Here is a 24,248-nt window from a genome sequence, read left to right as displayed (position 1 = left end):
GATAGAAATTGTAGAACAGATTAGCAGGTATGCAAATAAACATGACGGAGGAATGTCATCATGGCATGACTTCTTTTACAAACTTGTCATGACATATATAGCAAAGTGTGGAATGTATGATATGCACAACATGCTTGGATCTCTAACAAACCTATCACAATGTCTCTCACCACAGGCTTTTAAAGAAATTGAACTGTCATGGCATAAAATGGAAGGTCCTCATGTGAATTAACAATTGGTTAGATTAAAAGAAACAGCACAGGAACATGCTGCCAGTTTTCACAAAAGCTCTGATTTTGCATCTGTGCTACTCAATATATTCATTATATATGTGAAAAATGGAGCAAGCAGCAAAATTATAAAGCCAAGTCACTGCATTGAGCTGTAGATAGATTTGCCAGGTATTTATTCACACACACCACAAAGTCACAGCCAATATAGTGAAAGGAAACCCTGCAATTTAATTAAAGTCAGGAACAACACACTCACAGATGACAAAGTTCAGTGCTGGTTGGGAGAGGGAGCAGCAGGAGTGAGAAGCTCAGGGATACCTGACAGGAAACACCACAGTAGCTCTGCACCTACAGATGCTGCACCAAGCAATTTTCAGAGAAGCATTCTGCTGAGCAAGAAAAGATTCAAAGAGTAACAATGGGAAGTCTGAAACAGCTTTACCCAAAGGAGAACTAAGCAAACAAGTGCATTTAGATTAGGAGGAAAGATGGGTAAAATGACAGACAAAAAACCACGAATGGTATTAGAGAGAAAGCAAGTAGATAATCATGTCTCAGAATAAATGAATTAGGCAGTGTAACATGAAGTTTATCAGGCAGCTTGTTTAAAAACAAGAGGAAAAAGAAGGTACTTTTTTCATACCACAATTAATGGCATTGTCACAGGATGTTATGAAGGCAAAAATTTAAAACGTATTAATACATAATTTGATGTACTCACAAAAGAAAGTCTGTCAAGGACTGTTAAACAAAGGAGCAGACATGACTTTCTTGCTCAAAGTCCTTGAACTATAGCCTTCCAAAAGCCAGGAGAGATCACTGTTTAACTAACACTTTTCCCCATAAGTATTACTACTATTATTAGAGGTGGAATGCTGGGCTAAGCCAGACCTCTGGCTGGAAATATCAGGGTTAAATCATTTCATTGCTGGAAAACCCCATCTTCTGAGAAGGAACATGCAAAAGCAGCACCTGCGGAAGCCACAAGTGAGGCAAAAGATTTGCTTCCTACTGCAGAGCTGCACTTGTTTTTTAACATGTTCCCCTTACATGAACACAGCTATGTTTCTGGACTTGGTTAGGTCTAGGGAGTCTGTAATTTTGCCTGCATTGAACAATCAGATTTACCTACTTCTTTTTTATTTTTTGTGACCTGGTATTAAAACCTCATTACAGCCGAGTTATACAAGAGGAGCTTCTGTCCCCCATTTCAGGTGGCTGAGCTCATTACGGTGCTGTGCTGGTGAATTTGAAAGTCATTTGAGAAGTCACACACTTCCCAGATTCAGTAGCAGAAGGGGATGAGGAAGATAAAGCAGGAAGAAGAAAGAGGCCACTCTGCCTCTGCAGGGATTCAGAAACTGCAGGCACTACAAAACAGCATTAAAGCTTGCTCTGCCTTCATGTCCCTCACCACGCCTGTAGCTCTCCTCCCTAAAATGGCTGTCAGGCAAACCATGAATCTGGGAGATGTCAAGAAAATGACCTCTTGATGAGATTTATGAGGCACTAACAGATTTATGCACCCACTCATACGATGAGATATTTACCTACTTGCACAGCCTTACCGACACATTATAAATACAATTATAGCTCATGCAGAGCAGCTACTCTGTTGCAATTCTCACCTGTTGATAAAAACATGCTTAAAGTGCCTTAAAAAAAGTATATAAACTTTGGTTCTCTTGCAGAAAGTGAGCCTCCAGAGAGAAGAGAATTTGTATTTTTCACTATCACCACCCATTTTTAGTTGGCGTAACTAGAAAATATTTAGACCGTATGTATGTTATTTCTCTTGGGAGCAACTGATTGAGCTGAAACCCCGAGAAAATCCTTCCCTTAGGAAGGAGGAATCAGTCATGCAGAAATCCCCAACTTGAAATCTCTTTCCACACAGCAGGCTAATCAACAAGCTCTCTCTTGCTTTGTGCATTCTTGCTCTGCTTCACACACTGCCTCTTACACTTTTATGTTCTGCATGCAGGCACACAGAACTTAAAAAAAAAAAAAAAATTTCAAACTCCAAGAAATCAACCAAATCTGTTCCAGCACTGTACTGGGTTGCCATTTCAGCTGCCCCATAAGTTCTAGAGTGTGCTGGCTCTCCTGTTGTGCACAAACCATTTAAAGCCAAGGAGACTGCAGATCCCCTTCACCACTGCCCAGACTCCCGCCTGTAGAGCCTGACCATGTGAACCACATAAAACCACAGCTGGTTCCTACTGGCTCCCATGATGGGCTCGCAACAGAACATTTTCCCTCCTGCACCGAAGATACCAGCAACAGTAACTCAGGCATGATTTGGGATACATCTGGGCTGCTTATTAAACAACAAAGCACAGCCACCAACATGCCTTATGCTGCTGTGCAAAGAGGTCAACTCTTCATTGAGATATTAGCATCACTTCTCAGATGACAGTAAATCTGTCAGTGCTTATTTTACCATGTTCTTGGGTTTTCTTGTCTCCACTCTGTGATTATCCTGAAAATTTCAATACTGGCACTAAAATGACTGATTCAGTGACTCAGCCCTACTTCTCCACTGTGATTTCAGAACAGTGCTACTCACCAAAGTGCAGCTCCATCCAGAGCATCAACGTCACACAACTGCTTCCCTACCTCTTCTGGTGATCCTGTTCCCACAACACTCTGCCTTATCTAGATTATGCAAAACCATAAAAGTGTTTGGACTACAGCTCTACGTCTAGCTCCAGGTACCTCATTTCTCTTTGCATAATTCTGAACCACCACTGATTCTGAGACTATTTAATAGTCAAATTCAAAGCAGCGTTGCTTTGTTTTCAAATAAACAAAATGAGGCATGTCTCCATGAATGAATGTTTCACTGGTACTACTCTGTAAGTTACCAGTGCTAGATACAGATCAGAATATATGACTCCAGATCATTTAGCAGCAGGTAAATTTTATTCTGGAGCCACTTTCAGGCAGCCAGTCAAACAGGACAGAAATAGGCAATTAAAATGTGTGACCTGTACTTTCCTATACACACCCAGCATCACGTTGATTCAGTCATGCACCACCACCTGGGATTTTTACGGCAAGCATAACACCTTCAGGAAACCAGACCTCATTAGTATGGTCAACTGTTTGGCCCAAATAGAAGGTATTTTAAAACTCTGTTACAAAAGGAAGATGCCAGCTTCTCCCTCTCAGGCCACTATTACCTTGTTCCATGTTCTTATGCTTTCAGCATTAACTCTTTCTGTACAACACATATAATCAGAAATCAGCCTTAACAATTTCCTATGTATTAGAAATCCTTTGAAGCTGTTCTTAAGATATAATCATCCATCTTGGTTTTTTTCACCACCTGAAATTTCTTTAACGTTTCCAATTTCAGCAGCTTATAATCCTTGTATTATTCAAACAAACCCTACAGAGAAATGGAAACAAGTATCAAGTAATATCCAAACAAAAACTAAAAAGGTCTCAATAAGGTAAAGATAAGGCCTGGATGTAACCACCAGGGAAGCAGCTGGCTGAAAGGAGAAGAAGAGCTTAAAAAAACACTGCAAAGGCCCATCACATCACCAAGAACATTTCTTTATCCTTCAACTTCAGTAAGATCTGAAGGCAAAACAGCCTTTGACTACAAACAAAAGTGGCATCTGAGCCCAGAATCGAGCTCCAATCACTCTGAAAAGAAAAGCTCAAGCAAAGCCCTTCTTTGAGTGCATATGAGAAATGTTTGAGTTTTCAGTCTTGCCTTTCTAAAGAAGTGTCTCTAACATTACAGGGTATCCTTTGATTAGACTCATAAAAAAAAACTCTTCCTGGTCTCTGCAAAGGAAAAGAGAGTTCAGAAGCATGAAGGCATCTACTGTTGCTTATGTAAATGACATTTTGCTATAACAGGTTTTTAAATAAACTTTCTGCTCCCTTCCTCAAAACACTGAGATTCTCACAGCAAGGAAGAAAAGCAGAAAATAAACATGCCCACAACAACATACGGCTTCCAGGAATTGTGGTTAGGAGGAGAATCTGCTTGTAGTTTATTTCATTTTCACCCCAACATGTGAAATGACAGGAAATTCAAGTTCCCATGTGCAGGGGACAAGTCTTTTCTGAATTCACAACCAGCCATACACAAAGCAGCCTGCAGGAGAAAGTGAGGTGAAAATCTCTTAGAGACAAGCACATTGGAAGCGCATCATATACCTCCAAAGACGCTGAACTTTCTAGACCAGGATTAGCAGCAGTAGCCTCGCTTGGCAAGAACTGGTTATTTTTCTACAGCAAAACACACGTAATAAAAAAAAAAAAAAAACCCAAACGCAAAAAACCAAAACCACTCCACCAAAACAAACCAAAAAAATCCCTCAAAAGCCCAACTTTTTATGCAACTGGCCTTCATATCACCTAAGAAAGATAACCTTATGTTATAGTCGGCACCTTCCAGCGTTCCTTTCCACTCTTCTCCATGACTTAAGACATACTTTACGAGCAAGACAAGAAACTTGGTCAAGTCAACAACAAGAAGAAGACAGCACAAGATTATATTTTTAAGTATTTTCAAATAATTTTTTGGTTCAAATGAAAGGAAGATAAACAGAGGACTTAAGTCATTACTGAAAACCAAACGCATTAGGCAAAACCAAAACTTTACATTAAAACGGCTGTTGCTATTTTCCTGTAGAAGTCCACTTCCATCAGCTTATAAATCTCCAAGATTCATTTTCAATTTTATAATGTGTTTGCCTTTACTTCAGTATCTTTTTCCACAGCCAGTAGGTTTAACAGCATTTACACAGTTTTTCTGTATTATATCATCTTTTTTACAGGTACTGCTCTTAAACCTTTTGTCTTAGAAATTAGTAGAGAAATTGTTTATTTATACCAAAATGCCAGTTTTACGACAGCATTTGCAAGGAACTAAACTTAAATCATTAAGATGCCTTAAAAACCAACTCTAAAAATGCATCAAAGGAAATAAAAAAAACCAAAAAACCAAACCCACAAAATTTTACCACAAACAAGACTGCAGATTGATTGATTTTATAGAGAGAGATTAAGATTTCAGGATCATAATTAATTTTTGGATTCACTAATATTCAAATATACCGAAATACCAAGAAGTTCCTTAATTATCCAAAAGACACTAAGCCTGTGAGATACCTAATTTATATGGTGTCTTCAGTTAGACGCCTGAAATTCTTCTTGTGCTTCAAGCTTTGATGCACATAATCCAAAATTTCTGCCAACTCTGCAAAAATAGCCTGTAAGAATGCTGGAACACGGAGATGATTACCCAGGAATGAAGCAGAGAAGTAGCAGGTGTTGGCAGAGAGCCCATTTACCTAATGAGAGGCATGGAAGCTCTTCCTCACGCCCCTCCAAGAAACACCACCTGGGATATTTCTGCCTGGAAAAAGTGATGGTTCTGGGAAATCAAGAGAAGGCTCTACAGAGGCAACTTATGTCAACTTTCAAAGTACTTATGGAATGATACCAAAGAGGAAGCAATGGCTGTGGTACCAGCTGCAAGTCTGAAGCGAGCAGTTCAGGATGGCTCTTCAGGGAGGTGTGAGCATTGCACACCCTGGAAGGTGTGCAAGCAGCCAAACTGCACACAGCAGCTCGTATGTAGAATAAAAGGACTGCACCAGAAAGGACTTGAAGACTTCACTATATTAAGATAGACACTAAATACAAACCAGATTGTTTTCTAGCCTTGCAATAATTATGGTAAACCCTACTTGCTGGTAAGAGATTACAGAACTGGAGCTCCTTTTGCTCAGTAACTGTACAACAGTACTGAAAAACTACCAACACACTTCATCTTTGCAGTAAGGGTTGATGGGTACAGGCAAGAAATCCAAATGTAAAGAAAAATGTCACAAGAATACTATGTGCTGGTGTCTCACAAGCCCTAATTCTCCCCTTCTCACAGACAGATTTCCCTGGATCACCTCTGGCATGGTTAGGAAAACCACACTATTCTCAGCATCTGGAATGTAGCAAGGCCAGCAGGAGCATCCCATGGACAGCAGATAAACCACTCCTGCCCTTCAGTTATGAGCCGTGTTCATGGCCAAACCCTGCAGTTTCATCACCCACACTATCTCCTGGGTTTGCTCTGATGGATCCGGGGTTTCATCCCTATTTACCAAGCCCAGACAGTTTTTCCTGTTTCACTGCCTCACAAAGTTCAGCCCCTAAGTGAATTACACTTCTTTGCTCACCAAGTCAATTTTCAAAGAAACTTACAGAAAAAAGCACTAAGGGTGCTACTAAACAAAGCAGGCACACAGTCATGAACTTGACATTTTCATCCTTCTTACAACAAAGTGTGAGTCTTGCAGTTAACTAGGACTACTTAGCAGTCCGTTAGGGAATACTATGTGTACAATCTAGGATGCTTATGGCTCTGATCTCATCTCTCTGAAGTGCATAAGATAGGGAAATGGATAAAAAACCCCAACTACCTATGTTGCCATTAGGTCTTTAATGAATAAAAAAAAAAAAAGATTTTTTTTAAATGGCAGACAGTATAATAAAAAAAATAGTATGAGTATTCAATCCCTTTAAAGTCTTTTGCCCACAATTAGTAAATTCTAAGCATGAAGAACCAGCAGAGTAACCAAATGCGATATTGCTTTAAGGAAAATAAATAGTGTGTTACCACAGCCCTCAGCTTGCAAAGTGACTCTGACTTTTTGCATGTTCTGCAAAAATAAGATACCCTTTAGGCAGCTCTCCTAATGGATTCATTCAGTAAGAAGCCTTCAACATTGCATTAATCTAATGAAAAAAAAAAAATAAGAGTGGCTGTCTCAGTAACTCAGTACTGCCAGGAAGCAGAGAACTTCTGTTAATGTATATAAGGCACAGTGACACCTTACTGAATTCCTGTAGTAAAGTCAGGCTTGCTTCAAGGGTCTTAAAATGATCTGAAGTACATAAATTAACTCCTTATTAAAGATAGCTTTTAAAAAACAAGGGTGACACTTTAAAGCTTTCACAGTCTAGCAGGCCTCTAACATCTTACAGAACAGAATCCATGCTCAACTAACATTTCTGGTGTTTTACTCCCCTATTTTGTCTCTAGCATACCCAAGAAATTCCAAGATACGCTTCTGCTATCATCCTGCAGCTCAAAAGCCAGATATACTAACCAAAATAGGTCATCACGCCTTACTAACATAGATAAAATGACTAAGCATATGGTAACAAAAAGGAACCTAGAGGTTATTAATCACAAACTGCTTCAGCTCGGCATAAAAATAATGAGTAAGAAAACAAATGCATTTAATATTTCCTGTATCATGGGAGACAGCAGTTAGATAAAAAATAGTAAAATTCTGAAGAGAGACTGAGATCTAATGGCAGTGGTCCAGTAAGTAGGTTACTCATGATTTTTCTGGAAAGCCAGCTGCCAGGAGGAAAAAACCCGTCACTGTGAGTCCTCCTGAAGTGCTCTGTCCCCCAGGTAACAATTCCCTGCTCCAGAAAGGGACAACCCAGGGCAGAGAAAAAGCTTTCCAGGGAACAGAGGAGACTGACACAGCTGAGCAGCAAAAGAGCAAACTATCTGCAAAATAATGAAGTGTGGGAGCAGGTAAGGGATGTGGTCTGCAAGCTGAGTGGGAAGATTAAAGATTTAGGAAGAAACGAGAGCAGTTTGAAAGAGACCAGTTTACCAGCAGGAAAAGATCCCCAACAGTAAGATCACAAAATATGAAGTAGATTTTTCTTTTCCTTTTAATGGAAGTAGTGGTATTTCAGACATCTGAAAGATGCCTGAACAAAAACTTGAGTCCTTATAGGGAGGATCCTTGAACTAAATTATGGATACAGAAAAGCCCATTGCCAAGATCCTCACTAACACTGGTTCCAGCCTGTAGTTACCTAAAACGTTTGTCAATCGCTGAAAGAACAGCTCTGCAGGCAACAGAAACAACAGGAAGTTCATCCTACAAGTCACTGAAAAAAATTAAGCAGGTAACATCAAGGGTAATCACCATCCAGAATGCAAGGGATCATCCATTATAGAGTAAAAGGTGTTTACTGATTGAAGTGTCTCATGTTAAATGACAGAAAAAAGTACTGAGTTGTAAATCCATAGGGAAAAAAAGATTATTTCTCTTCATGGCAAAACCTGCTGAATAAAATAAATATCTAAACAAATCAGATCACGAATAGTCATATTCTTTTAATGGTTGATAACTGTCTCAAAATCGGTGTATTTTTATCACATGTACAGAACAAAGTGTAGGTAGAACTTACACAACAAAGAACAGAATTTTTAAAAAGCATTAAATTTGAATCTTGTGACAATCACATAGAACATTTTTAACTGACTGCATTCAGCCACAGGGGAGCAAAAACACCTTTAAAACATCCATTAAGATAACTGTCCAAATCTGGGCTTGCCATTTGCAGTCTAAATCATACAAATCACATACAAGATCTCTTATGTTAAAGGTTTCATGCCAAAAAACCTGGAGTTTTATTGGGCCATCAAAATGCCAGATGAGCCTCCAAGGATGTGCATTCCTTCCTCACTGTTAAGAAAGCTGTAGGACTAATGGAAAAAGAGTATTACTCAAAACTTACACACTCACAATTCTGTTGAAGATATAAACAAACAGCTAACAAGTTCCAGGACTCTGGGTCAGAAGAAATTTTGGCTATAAGCTCACTGAAACTTAAAAAACATACACAGTGTGTCCTTGCATTACATTTACCTTATCAATGGAAAAGATGCATACTATGGATTTTGAGGATTAATATGATGGAATGCTGTCACAGATAGTAACTGCATTAAAAAAAGAAAAAAAAAAAGAGTTGAGAAATAAAAACATGAATAGAATTCAAGAAGGAAAACAAGCTAATACTGACAAAAAATCAATACAGCCAGGTTTAGGGAAAAAAAAAAAATCCTTAATATCGGAAAACCTGAAAAAAGTAGCATCAGTAACATCCCACCTTCACTAACGGAATTATTCAGATGGCAAACTCTTCTCCCTCCATTTATAGTAGAAAAACCATAGATACATTAATTTCTAGTGGTGAAATTCATTTCCCTAATCAGCTTTGCAATGGCAACAGTATGGTTTGTTTTGATTGGGTTTTTCTTAATAAACTGTTGTTAAAACTAAGACAGAAGGAATTGTTCTTCCCAGGTATGCCAACAGCAGCACACATGACGTACAGAAATAGAATCCCAGAACCTCAGTTTACATCATGTTTTTCTTCTACCCTTAAAGAAGCTAATCCTTATTAATGAATCAGAAAAAAATCCCACAAATACTGCTAAAGCACTAAGAGTCTACACATATGGGAATTTCATGGAGGTGGAAGACAGGGAGATAAAGGGTGGACACAAGAAACTGGCCTAAAGAAATGGGCTACTGTTTTTCCCTCTAACACAAACTAATTGCACACTGGGTAAGGATAATCCTCCACGATATTCCATGCGTTCAAAGGTCAAAAATTTTGCTTTTCAACTGTCCCCATCACATGTTATTCCCTGAAGAAAACAGTCTGAAGCTGTCCCATAGCACAGACACTCCAAAACGTGAGGGTTAAGGATTCTGCACAGTGAAATATTGCACCAGGCACACCACAGCCCTCAAGGAGGACAGATGAGCACACAGCACAATTAAACAAGAAGTACAAATAATAAACACAGAGCTAAGAGCTTCTAAAGGCTATTCCAAAATAGCAGAGACACGCAACTAACACAGTCTTATTCACTGTATTTGAAGTACTCTTTTCACCTATGTTGTTGTGCAACTTTAAATTAAAAGCAGAGCTCCTCTCGGTGTTTTAAGAGCATCTATGGAAAACAAGACTGGCACCACTGGGAAAGCACACAGCCAAGTGGGACCCCTGTGTCCCCATGATCAGCTGCAGAGGAAACACTCCAGCCACTGCACCAGATATTAAAAATCTTTGTTTCTCAAATACAAATATATTTGTGTGTGTATATATACATATTTTTATATATATGATGGAGCCATCCAAACAAGCACCTGGGCCGTTGCTATTGCTCCCTGTAGTCCTCTAGAGCACGAGCAATTTGATTAAACTTCCTCAACAGAAGAGCACTAAATAAACACTGTAAATTAAACAAAACTATGCTGATGATCTACTCGCAATTACTTCCAATTGATTTGAGTCTTTATTGTTCCCTCAAGCTTTAAACTTTGTAGATAAAAAAGGGATCAGGCCTTATTGGAGGAATACCAAAGAAGGAGTTATGAAACTTTCTTTAAACACATTCAAAAGCAACCAGACTAGCTTGTCCTCCAGACAAAATTGCAATTAAATTTAACCTGGAAGTTTAGTGAAAAAACCAAGCTATTCCAGGGTTTTCCATACACAAGCAAGTTAATGCTTAGAATTAACTCACTCACTGGTTAACATACATTCATACAAACCAGAAATTGCTGCAGCAGATTTTATTTCACAAAAGTTAGACACTGCCAAAAGACTTAACGAAACTTCTACCCAGCTGATTCAATACAATCCAGCTCTTGAACATTTCAGTCTCTTCTGAGTCGAGCCAAACTGCCACTTGATTGCAGCAGGAAACATGCACACGAGTGAAGTGGGTCTGCATACTGTGATACAAATATCCTATGAGAAAACAAAAGCAGATATTCTTATTCCATTCCTGGAAACTCCTCTGCAGAACAACCCTGGAATAACCTGCTGATTTTAAAACATCCTCTTAGGTCCTGAGATATACATCTATATCTATACAGATATTCTCTGTATATATATAAAAAACTAATTATTAAACCCACCTAATGAGATATACACACACACATATATATCCCATTAGGTGGGTTTAATAATTAGTTTTCAGATATTAATTTCATTAATAGACTCAATCTCTTTGTAAGAGCTGGAGCTGTTACTCTGGTTAATTTTCTCTTCAATGTCTTCAAACCACATTTTCCTTGCCAAGCTGGAATCATTCTCAGATCACCTACTTTTCTGAAATTCTTTCTTTTCTAAGGTTAGCCCAAAACTGCCACAGATACAAAGCTTTAAATCTTCTAGACACATTTTACATTTTTCTGTAGATCCTTTTTAGATGTATAGCTACCATTTTCCCTTCATGGCATACATCCAAGCATCAGTTCCAATCCTGGTGTGCTTTTAAGTGGAAAGAACTTTGTTCAGGTTAGAGGAGGCATTTTGTTTTGACAAAAGCAGGCAGAAAAGTACAATACAGACCCTTCCTCAGGACTTTTTCTATTGAATTATGGTTACACCAGAATTAAAATTTTTGAGCTTTCCTGAAGGACAGACATTATCTCACTCCGCAGCTATAAATATCCTCATATCACATTAATCTTTCAGAAAATTCAAATACAAAGATGAAGAGGCATACCTAGCTGTTACTTTCTTTACATGACACAGGAAGGGGAAAATGTAGTTCTGTTACTTATATCCATCTACTGCGGCACACACTCAGACAGCTCACCATCTCTACCGCTAACTGCTCCAGCTTTTAATAGGTTATTCTTTCTCTGTGTATTAGCTGTTCTCATTGTATCACCTACTTTCTGCTTTAAATATTTCAAGTAATAACATAATGCATGTATGTTCAAACATTGTTCTCACTCTTGAGGGAAAGAACTTTGAAAGGAAATTTAATAGTTTTATGTACTGCCTGAAGAAATTCCACTAACAGATTTAAGGGAGTCAAAGCAACCCTAGCAAATACACAACTAAGAACAATATTGCCTTCAGTTTTCATAGTTTCAGGTACATGTCTGGATTTTCTTGAATATATAGACTGTTGGGTTTGTTACTGTTTTTTTAAAGCAGAGAAAATGAACCGTCTATATATCCTGGTTCCAGAAAAAGAAAATTCTTCTGAGCTCCCTCTTCTCATCAGATGTAGTAAGACATGCACGCCCCTTACTCCATCACAACGGTGATCGAATTTTTCAGTCTTACATTTGCAGCATGCAGCAATTAGTCCCTAGCTCATCTCCATCATGTACTTTCTCCTCATTCAGGAAGACAGGAATGGCTTCCCTGTGTTGGATTTTCTCAAGCAGAGAGCTACCATCAAGTGTTATTTGCTTGTCCATTGCTTCAAATGATCCTTGAAGCGTTATTACACCTAGAAACTGCTCCCGTGATGCCTCTGGTGCCTCAGTGTGCAGACACTGCACACAAAATTAAGGGACAAACACTTGAGTCCAGGGCATTGCTCAGTGGATAATTTTGTGGTTCAAAATGTGAAATAGTCCTTGATTTGCATTTAAAAAGCTGGACAGCTGGAGTTAAAAATCACGCTGATATCCCGCTCTTGTATCATCACTTCGGTACTTCATTAGCTAAAGTCACACTCCTTCACGGCTCCAGGAAGCATTCCCAGATAACTGTGGGAAATTGCACTTTGCTGTCGATATGAGCAAAGTTTTTGATAAAAAATTCACTTTCTGAGCAGGCTTCGTTAGTGGCACATTTACATTCACTGTCCCTCCGAGAGCCACCATGTAAAAGCGCTCAGGCGTGGTGACCAACTGAGCCGATAGACATCGGCTTCCACACAAGCGCCACTCTTCCCTCAGCGCCCGTGGGGTGAAAAGCCAGTGTGGCTGGCTCCACCACACACCCCCTGTCCTGCCAGACCCTCTCCTGACACTGGCCTATCTGCTCCCTGCGAATTAGACGGCAGGAGGCTGGCTCCGGGCAGCACCCGTGCGGCACCCAGCCGCACGCACAGGGACACCTGCCAGGCAACACAGGTCACCGCCAGCAACAGCTGCGGTGATTTCTCTCCTCTACCCACCACTCACTCTTTAATTCAGCTTCCTCGTTTGTCTTCATGGCTGAAGTTGCCTACCAGTTCACTGAGGTACAGACAACCTCAGAACACTCAGAAACAAAGGTGCAGCACTACCGTTCAAGCCTTAACTGTAAACAAGATGAAAAAAAACCAAAAAACTGAGATGGAAAAGCCTGCCTCATAAAGTTACCATCAACAACTACTCCTCTCTCACAGGTCTGTCTAGAAATTCTTCTCTTAGAGGTTCACTTCAGACTCACATGTTTTAGGTAAATAGGTCCAATACCCTTGGAATTGTGCCATTTGTGACTTATCTCATTATTCAAATATTACTCTTAAAAACTGTGAGCAGAACTTAATTAGAATGCCTTTCAAAACCTTTTTTACATTCAGATGGTAGAGTCACTTGCCCTTCTCTCCACTGCAATACAACCACATCATCTGCTTTGTCTTTCTTTTATTTATTTGCTATTGAGACATTTTGAGGATATTTTTGCAAGCTTCAAGTTTAATATTTATTGACCACACATTGTAGATACACTTTCCTTTTTGCTCATTTTATGTTTCTTTTAATGGTTTTTAGTATTTTCTCTTTCATAAGACCAAAAATTATGACCAACATTTCGAAGGACACAGGAGGCAAAAATGGTACTTTGCACCAAAACATTAAACGATGTTATTTTCCAAACTGCACCAATCAGTTCAGCCAAAATGGCTAATGAACAACACGGGTTACAATGCATAACCATACAGCTGATCCTCTCACATGCACCAACTGATGCCTCTGTTTAAAGAGCACTATTGAATATTTAATGTGCTAAAGGCAAACACAATGGCTCTGAGTCTTACAAACAGTGTAAAAAAGGTATTTTCAGGAGCAATTCCCACCATGATAAGATAGGAGCTGAGGTCTTCGAATTGAGAAAGACTGAATATTAGCCAAGGAGGCTAATCTCACAGATTCACACCAAGTAAGTTTAACTTCTAAAATGCATGGAGACTACCTAGTTCATAAAATTATATATACTCTTCATTCTCTAAAAGGCACAGCAACCGAATAGCCCTTTGCACATCTCCCTTTAATATTTTCTGTATTTTTAAGAGCCTGAACACTAGCCATTTCCTGGAAAATAGGAAAGTTCTGGGGAGGGAAAAAAAAAAAAAAAAAAAAAAAAAAAAAAAAAAAACCCCAACCACCACAATTCCTGTAGATTCTTACTTTTACAAGAGCTTTACCTTCCTTTTTAGCCTGGATGTTTAAGAAAATAACCTCAGGCAGAACAATCTAAACAAATCCTATTTTTCCTTAATCTGAAAAAGACACTGCTATTATACAGAGCAATAGCTGGCCAGAGACTTCTCAGTTGTAATCACTGTTATTGCAATCATAAGACTGCAGAGAATTAACAAAATAAAACCAAATCAAATTAAGTTCACTTTGATGGTAAGCCACAAGCAGCGGCAAACTCCAGAATAATCGGAAATAGGAGAGAGATGGACAGGAAAAAAATACTTAATCCCCAAATAACATCCCATCCTCCCTTCCTACAATCATAGGAAGACAAGGGTGGCCACGGAAATGCCAAGTCTGTCTGATACCTGCTGTGATCCCAGAGTCTCTGAATTATGTGAAGCCCTCTTCCAATTGAACAGTGATTTGAACAGTGAAATCATCACATCCTCTTTTCTTCTTAGAAATTTAAGATTTATTTTCACTAATTTATTAATGCAAGGGAGAACACCTATTTTTTAAGCAGCATAAAAGTCTGCCTGGGACTTCTCCCTCTTTTTGCAATATTATGTCTTAAACCCAACATAATGAAAAAAGGTAACTAAGGAAGACATACTTGCTATTTCATATAATTTAATGGTATCCTTCCCCTCCCCTGAACTTTCAGGCCAAAATCAATGCCACACAAACCTGCTGAACAGGAAGCCTAATTATTCTAACATGTGCAACCAAAGCGATAGGGAGTTTCTCAGTAAAACTGATAAGGAGAGACATAAAAGACTAATGAGCAGCCTGACAGTGCTCCATTGCTAAGGCTAGCAAAGGTCTCCATGGAACACCTTTAGCATTGTTCAGTGGAGAGACAGAGGCTGGGACACATCCAAAAATAACACTCAGAGATTGAAAGAGTGAACACATAACATCTGCAGCCCAGGTTCTTAATCCAGCCACAGAAATGAATTGTTTCAAAGAGTATAACCAACAGGAAAATGCTGGATGTGGCGCAGAAAGTGACAATTAAATACACTCAGGTTACTGAGCAGATAGACCCTTTGTGCTGTTGGAATACTCCAACAAATGTCTTCTTGCACCATGCTTGTGGTGCAGGTGACTGAAAATAAAGGCCCTTGATTAAGGAGACAAAGTCATCAGTATTACTAGTGACCAGCAAACAAACTACTGGGCCTGCAATAATCAGGTGTGAAAGATGCAGAAAGGCCAGAGGTGGCCAGCAGAAGCAGCAGCCCCAGATCAGAAAAGGGAGCATCCAACAATACCAACTCCCTCTTGTTACTGCTAGGCTTTCCAGTTTACTGGTCAGTCATCTTTTGACCTACAAAAATGTGTGTTCTTCCCCATCAGTGTTTTGTGCAAGACAACCCAGGTGCTCGAGCAGCTTGTCCCTGAGGCACTGATGCCATATTCCCACTGTATACAGAGCTCAGTGCCTGGACTCAAGCACAGTTGCTTCAAACATGGATGGCTTGATACTGATATCTTTGTTCAAGAAGTCACAGCTTTTCCTCAGATAAAACTGGCCATGTGACATATCTGCTGCTGAATTTCTGTAATATTTTGTGTATTATACACCTAAATACCTGTTGTTATAGAAATAAATGCTCTGGGGAGACCTACCCCTTGAGGAAGAGGGGAGGGTCCCCTTTGGTTGCACAGCTTAGCCTTTTCACTTCTGTTACCCCTAAAGAGGGAAAGAATTTGAAACAGCAATTTAGAGAGCCTTACAAGACAGCAGGATCACATGACAAATGGGAGTGTAATAGCTTCTTAACATACTTCCATTATGGCAAATTCACTCACCCTGCAAGGTCCAAACCATTAATTTCTCCCCACCCCAGGACAACATATTTGGAAGGAAATGGGGATTGAAGTCATTGTTAACATTGCTATTCATTTGATAAATGTTGTGCCATGGGTCAGCAACCTCCAGCGCTGATGCCAAGGTAGCCAAAAACCGGAATTTAATGGTACGCGCCAGAGCAGCGCATAGGCGAGGCATCACCAGTAAGGGAAGCAGCGTCCCAGAGACACAGCCTCCCACTTTCCAGGGGGCTCTTACCACTACACCCAATTTATAACCTGGGAAAGAAAACACTGTCTGCAAACACCATCCCTGCCTTACACCAAAATATCACCCACGCCCCCAGTTTTCCTCGTGCCTAGTAACAATCTTCTATTGCACAAAAATCTTCTGTAAGCCTCAGTATTCAGATTTCATGGCTTGAGAAAGTCTTTTTCTTCATATTACAGAGTGACACAAAACCAGATTTCACTGCATAACACTGAAGGGCACACTACAAAAATCAGTCTCCACATGAGATCAACAGAAACCAGAACTTTAGCACCTTCCTGAACTTCACCAACAAAGCTTCATTTCATTTGAGTATCAGCTAACAGAGACACTATTCTTTCTTTTCTTTAAGCCCTTTTTGACAACCAAGCATGAGGAACCATTTCTTACATTTCCAGAATAAAGGGAAAAGAAATGTAGTTGCAAAGGATCATCCCTGTTTCTCAAATCCCAAAAATGGCATATCATATTTTCCTTTCTCATAATATTTAATTGAGTCTACTTCATTGCAGACGAGGTCAGAAAGCTCATCGTGCTGCAACTGATGACAAACAAGATAGTGCCCACAACCCACAAAGACTGACCTAACTGTCTGATTTGCCTACGTTTCCACAGGCCAAATTTACTGACATTTTGCACAAATTCAAAGCTGTCTTGAGCCTGATGACCTTTCATACCTCTGTAATTAGTCTTCTGTGCCTTTACAACCAGAAAAACAAGCTGTTCCTTTACTCTCCTGAGTTCAGTGGTCCATCTATAACCTAGAAACTTCAACATCTACTCAACCAGTCAAAAAAGTACACAAAAGAAAAGAAAAATATAAAGAAAGAGAATACACAAACTGCAACCTTTCAAAGTCATGAAATAGGGCCTGGAAAGGGCCTTTTAAGATAAACATGCCAATTTCTAAAAGAAGAAACAGAAAAAGCAAAACTAGTTGGTGGACCCAAATTCAATAAACAGCATTTCTGTCATGCTTTTCTAAAAAAGACACCACAAATAAAAAGGGCACTGGCACAAACAAGAACTATGAAAAAACAGTTGGGGGAATAAAATCAAACCAGAAATCAAACCCAGTAAGTTTAGTCCCTAATGCTAACAGCGCAGCACAAAAAGTACAATGCTAATACATTGATTCAGCACTAGAATTTAACCAAGATTAATAACACAGAGGTTTAACTGCTGAAAACATCCACTGAGAGCTTTGTTAATGTATATAATCAAGGTCTGTAACCCAATCCTACAGTTACAAAAAATACTTCCTAAATATGAACTTAAGCTTAAAAAGATGAGTTGAGTCAATCCTCTGGAAGTTCTGGATCCAGATCCCCACTGCAGTCAGCAAGATGCAGATCTGCTTTTCCCCAAATGGAGCAGAGGGGAGGCCAAGGTCAGAGCACGGACCCGCACTTCCAATTCCAGTCTCGGGAAGGAGGGACGGACAACCACTAACGAGCAGGGAACGGCCAATATCGGCCAATATCGCTCTCTGCGCAGCTCTCCGCCTTGTAAAACCCGCGCGGACGCGCTCGGCTGGCAACAAACACTTGATTCTTCAGCCCACCGTCAGCCCTGGGATTTCTCTGCCCAACAACCAACTCGTCCCTGCAAACACTATGGAAACAACATGGTCCTGCGGACCACCTTCCCCAGTTTCGAGCCCTAACACATCCCAGTTTGGGAGTCTCCACAGCAGCCAGTCCCTTTAAGAAAAGCACGCCCAAGAGCAAGCAAAGACTTAATGTAAGGATATTTCAAACCAGAGAAGCATTTCTTTTGCATAGCTCCATCACGAAGCATACATAATCTAAAAAGCTGCCAGAACTGGCAGCCTCGAATTCATCAATGTCAAAAACTTTTACGTATTTTCTTTTTAGAAGAGCTGCTAATTATCATCATACATGAATTTTTTAAGTGGAAGTTTGGATTTTTTACTAAGTTAAATTAATCTAAAAATCAGCAGGGGAAATTTACTGAGTAACTCGATAAATTTTGAATTTTTTATCTGAATTTTAATGCAGAAATACATCTCATAGGGCAAGTTTTTCTTTTTCCTGTTTCAAACCATCACATTTAAGTGGTGTTTCCCCTCAGGTCATTTATCTTCCACAATTTTATTTCAAAAAGTTTGGTTACAAGTAGCATGTTTAAGGATATTGATTACAAAATGACTAATGAACTGTGTCAACCTGGGGGGAAAAAAAAGGAAAAAATCCAATTTGAAGTCCAGCCATTAAATAAAAGTCAAGCTTGGATATTACACATTCAATCTCAGAGCAATTTTTGATATTTTGAAGTTCTGCGTTACTGTTTGTTAAATATTTTGCCCACTTTCCTAGTGTGTTTGGTTTGTTCAAAAAACAATGAAGAAAAGCAACGGTTTGACTGTACAAGATAGTGCAAAAAACAGGCTGAGAGATACAGCTTTCTACTCCCTTCCCATGACGACAAACCGGCCCTACTGCCAACTACCTCTTCCACAGGGATCCACAGCTCTACATTTGAACTTAATTCCATGGGGATAAAAGAATTTCCACCATGTTTGGACTGATACAGCCACGTCTAAGCTTTCAAAAATAGCCATCGTAATTCAGTGTATTACATACAACCCCTCATCTTTGTTATTTGCAAAGGGAAGGAAAAAGAGTCTTCCAAGTCCTGGAGCAAAACCGTATCTAAGAGAACGAAGTTCTGAATTGGAAAGCACAAACATTTGGCGGGGTTCCTGAGCCACAAGAGTTGTTTTGCTGAGCACCGGACACTTCTGACACTGGAGAAGGCCAGGGCAAAAGGGGAAGAGCAGCTCTCATCTGGCCTCACCAAGCGCCCGGTCCTCGCTTCATGTGCACGGCAGGGTAAGTACGAGCAACGCAGCGGGCACTGCACACACAGCTCCCGTCCTGTCCCGCCCTGTCAGCCCCGAGCTTCGAGACCCCGGCAGGTCGCACACGTGAGGCACAGCTAAGAGCATTTCGGACTTTCCTGGGAAGCGGGAGCATTTGTAAAAGGCTCAGATCCACCCATTAGCTAGATACCGCAATTCTCGCATAAACATCCCAAAGTAGAGGAAAGAGGTATCTTAATTCAAAGAGAATTATGGGGGCTTGATTCCGGCATCAGCTGCTTGCTGTGAATTGGAAGCAATGTGGAGCAGGAGTCAAGCTGTCTGAGAGGTATGAGTAACAGAACAGCTGATCGATGCTGTTCTTTTAAAGCAATCACCTTTCCACTCTCGAGGGACATATCTCTTTTAAGGTAACCCAAGCAAAAAGGCTGTGACCGAAAAAGATACTCTATGCAGTAATTTCATGCCGGCAAGGGAGCAAATCCGGCAACTTTAAATCAACTCCACAGAGTTCACGCGTGCTTGAAAAAGAGAGAAAGCAGGCGTATCACAAAAGCCAAGCAGGCCCAACGCACATGAGCTCCCGCTCTGGAAATAAACTGCAGTTTACGCTAAACTTTCCCCAGCGGTTCCCGGCTGTCTGAGGCTGATCGTAACGAAAAGAAGGCGACGTTCCGTCTGAAACCGGCGAACTCGCCAGTTCGGACACGAGCGAGGTGATGGCAGAGGCGCCGAGGGCACCAGGCTGGAGGCACCTCTGCGCACCCGAGTGGGTGGGAGGGAGAGAGAACCGGGCGGCTGCGGCCGCTACAGCCACAAGGGAAACCCGGGGTGGTGGCCCTGACCAGGGGCGAGCCCGTCCCGTCCCGTCCCGTCCCGTCCCGTCCCGTCCCATCCCCGCCGGGCCGCCCCGGCCCGAGGCAGGAGGGAGGCGCTGCCCTCGCACGCCCCCCAGAGCGGCACCTCCCCGCCGGCTGCCGGTCGGACTAAATCCTTCCCCGGGCCGCTCCTACAACTCCGCCCGACACCGCACGTCCCTCCAGGGCTCCCGCCCCGCCGCCGGGACCGGGGGCCGGGTCCCGGCCCGGGGCTAAACGAAAGGCGCGGAGCTGCGCTGCCGCCCTCGCCGCCGCCCGGACTGCGCCCGGCCGCGGCAGCCCGGGGACGCGGGGAAGGGCGGGCGGTCCGGGCGCCGCTCTGCGCGGAGCCTGCCCGCGGATTACCCGCGGTAATGGGATTACGGGGGGCCGAGCGGGGAGTCCGCCGGGCTGTCACCGCCCGGGAGGGGGGCGGCGGTGCCGGGGGCGGCGCTGGGGGCCGCCGGCTACCGCCCGCCCCGGCCGCCCCGCGGGCGGGTCCCGCCGCCCTCTCCGCAGCCCCGGCCGCGGTGCCCGGCGGAGCGGGCGCCTCCCGCCGCCGCTCCCGCCCGGCCCCATTGTTTGCCGTGCCGCCCTTACCGTGCGCGGGGCTGGGGCGGCGCGGGATCCCGCCGGCTCTCCTCGCTGCGGCTGGTGCAGGGGCAGTCGCGTTTGGCCGCCGGAGGTCCGAGCCATTAACAGCTCCGCGGGGAGGAGGAGGAGAAGGCGGCGGCAGGAGCGGCGGCGGCAGGGAGAGGAGGACAGCGAGGGGCTCGCAGGAGCAGGGTCGCCATGTCCGGCTTGGCAGCGGGGGGAGCCCACCGGGCCGGCGTGGAGGAGAAGGGAGGCGGGCGGCGGCGGAGGGGCCGGTCCTGCTGCCGCCCGCGGACCCGGGGAGCGGGAACTGGACGCCGCTCGCCGCCGCTCTGCCGCGGCTGCACCTCCCTCCCCTAACCCTGCCCCCTCCCGGAGGGGGAGCCGCCGGCGGGAGGAGGCGGCCGAGAGCCCCCTCCAGCGTTCGCGGGCGGCGGCGGCCGCTCGGATCAGCGCGGCGAGCGGGGCGCCCCGGCCGTGGTACCCGGGCAGCCCGGGCCGGAGAGGGGCGGAGGCGCGGCGACCACCGCCCTGCGCCGCTGCCGTGCCGCGGGGGGCTCCAGGTATCCCCGTTCTCCTCTGCCTCCTGCTCCCGGGCACCAGAAGGGACGGGCAGCGCTCAGGTGGCCGCAGTGAAAGGGAAGGGTTAAACCCGGCCGCAGCCCCGGGGCACGGGAGGCTCCGCGGGTCTCCGTCCCTTCCTGTGGATTTTGGGGACCGTGGGGCGTAGGCGCCTAGGGGGACATCCCGCAGGAGGGCTGTGCCCTGCCGCCCTTCCTCGGAGAGGGAATTGCTCGCCGACAGTCGTGAGGCTGTGAAAGTAGGCGGGTCCTGCAGGAGAAACAGGACGCTGCCTCGGGGGGCTGTGCATTAATGGGTACCCCAGCTCTTCTGCTTAGGAGCGGGGCTTCAGGAGCCAGACACAGTGATGCCTAGAGTGGCTGCCTAGAGGCTAGACAGAGTTAAAGGAATAAAGTAGGTATTTATTAAAAGGCATTAAAGGATACACCTTGGTAGAGCCTGGCTGTGGCTCTGCCCAAGATGGACTCGAGGTGGACGCAAGATGGATGACCTGTCACGAGCTTTGACACTTTTGTACGTTTTGGTCCATTTACATATTTGGGTTAATTGTCCCATCCTCCTAGATTGCTCTCCTAAATTTGCTGTTGTTTACAATCCCTGGGCCTGAAGTTGCAAAGGTATCCTTGGTTCTCAAGCTGGAAAAGGATTGTTTTGTCTAACTAAGCTGTGAAGGGAACTTGCTAACATTTTATATGAAATTCAGAGTTATATACTAATGCAGTACAGAATCTGGAAAATATGAAAGCTAAAACTTAAGGCATCAAGAGTGCTGCTTCATGTGCAGGGAAATGCCCCTCCACAGTCAGTCCCAAGTGCTTGCCTGACGTGCCAGAGAAACCAAAGGACTGGGTGTGTGTGAACTGTATTCACATTTATGGTTACTAGTTTGTCATAAACTCTATTTTCGTCTTCGTTAGACAAACACAGATCAGTAAAGTTTAACCAGTAGCAGCAATCTGGGCTCCAGGTTCTGTCTCTCACGACAGTCTTCAGTACATCAGCAGAAAGGAGCCGAGCGGGCAGAGGGCAGGGCAGGGCTGGGTGCGTGCCTCCTCCGCAGACTGCGTTCCCTAGAGAAGATTTGGAGTTACAGCAAAAAGACTGTCACACCTAGGGCCAGCAGAGCTGTCCGCATACAGCAACTCTTAAATCACCCCCTATATTTGCATACCCGAAGGGTTACAGCTCTTTGAGCCTTCTCTGGTCTTTCACCAGATGTTTTTCCAGGAAGAAGACTGGGTGGTGCACAGGAATGAGTGATGCAGGGAAGACCCTTCAGGTCTTTGAAGTTCTCTCAGTGACCCAGGAGCGAGCAGTAAACTAGGTATGTATTTGTAAAGTAACCCTTCTGAACACCTAGCATTTAAAGGCTATTTGAGGAACTGTTCTGCTATATCCAGTTTTTAATCACAGGAGCGGAAAAAAATTATATGCAAACTTTTTTTTTTTTTTTTTTTTTTTTTTTTTTTTTTTTTTTTTTTTTTTTGTCCAAGTCTTGGCCTTGCTTAATCTCCAAAAGACGAATTCCTCTGCTGTCAACAGCAATGCCTCTCTATGCACAAACCTCACTACAAATACCTCAGTGCATGTGCCATCAAACCCCCTGAAATCAAGAGATCTTAATTTCTCTAGTCAACCCTGAAACCTTAATCGAGAATACACACATGACTGAGTCAAAAGCTGGAAACTGCCTTTACCTGTCAATACCTGATAAATAAATTATTGTTATTTCCGACAAAACTTCTTCCATGAAATAGACAGGGTCTGTAGAAGATCCAGAAGAAAGACATCTCCTTCTGACAATGTAGAATGCAAATAGAATAGAAACAGAGTAAGATGAGAGAGTATTTTGGTTGGAAGGGACCTATGAGGACCAGCTAGTTCAATTGCCTGACCGTAGGAACTGTGGTTAAAAACACTGACATAATAAAAAGATTGCCTTTTCCCAAATACTTACTTATCAGCAGCTTTAACTCTTATCCAAGAGTGGCAGCACTTAACATTTAGAATTTCCTGGTGCTTTTTATCTACACTTCCAGATCACTAGTGCCTCATTCACACCTAACAAAAGAGTTGTTGTAATCTAATTCGAATGTATGATGTCATCGTCAATGCCTTCCAAGTTTGAGTGACATTTCTCGGCGCTGAACAAAAGTAACAGGTTGCCTGCAGCTATTGACCATTTCTTACCAAACTCCAAAAAGCGACAGTGAATTACTATCTTGAATGGTGCACCTTAAAGCTGGTAAGGTGTTGGGCATTTCTCTAGGAGCCATGGGCAAGTTTGCCTGTGTTATTTAGTTAACCCTTCATTTCTTGGGTCTTCTGAAATCTGTCAATGACAACTGGGGACTGACATCTGAAAAGACAGCAATTTTTCTCTAAAACGTATTTCTGTCTTGTAAATTGCAAATGGCAGCATCTTGCACTCTTCTGATGTAAGAGCTGAGAAAAGCACTCACTGCTGCTGTTAGTTTCCTGTAGCACACTGGGTTACATTTCTTTCCTGTTGAATAGGATGTGGAATTTGTTGGTACATTAAAGAAACAGGCGAATTTGAGAGAAAAGGCTTTTGTTTTTGAAAAGTCTCTGAAATTTAAAAAATGGTTCTAATTAGTTCATGTTTCTGAAAGAAAACAGACAAGCTTTGTCTACATCCACTGACAAAGAAGAGGAGAGCTGGAACTGGATTTCAGATTATTAATTTCTGCTTTACCAGATGAAGGCGAGCCCAAGGAAAAGGAAGGGAAGGAGAGAAGTATGTTAAAAAGTGTTCTGTCATCTTGAGAGACTGCGTCTCTGCACCTTCTGCCTTTTCGCATTGGCAAAGAAATAGCAACAGCTACAACAGAACATGAATACGGATCTCTGGAAAGCCTTTTTCACAACTCTCATATCCTGGGATGATTTGAAGTTATTTTTCCATTGACACTTTCTCCTATATGTTGTCGTAGGTAAGTTTGTATGCAGGCAGTTAAGGCAGAATACCTGCAATTTCAGTTTTCACCTTCCATGTGGGAACTTGTTTGCCTGTGT

General features: G+C 42.7%; 1 protein-coding gene across 5 annotated transcripts in view; it reads right to left on the bottom strand.

Moving 5' to 3' along the window:
- FARP1 (FERM, ARH/RhoGEF and pleckstrin domain protein 1) overlaps positions 1 to 20,923 on the bottom strand; it is a 203,696-nt gene extending 182,773 nt beyond the window's left edge. For all 5 annotated transcript variants that reach the window (XM_040057281.2, XM_040057286.2, XM_040057284.2 and 2 more), the window contains exon 1: positions 20,637 to 20,923. The gene's annotated coding sequence lies outside the window, so the exon portion shown is untranslated. The remainder of the gene's footprint in view (positions 1 to 20,636) is intronic.
- Positions 20,924 to 24,248: the final 3,325 nt, after the last annotated feature.

Source organism: Hirundo rustica, chromosome 2 (assembly GCF_015227805.2).
Source record: "Hirundo rustica isolate bHirRus1 chromosome 2, bHirRus1.pri.v3, whole genome shotgun sequence".
NCBI classification, from domain to species: Eukaryota; Metazoa; Chordata; class Aves; order Passeriformes; family Hirundinidae; genus Hirundo; species Hirundo rustica.
The sequence above is the reverse complement of the archived record's forward strand: the minus strand, read 5'-3'. Positions and strand labels throughout refer to the sequence as shown.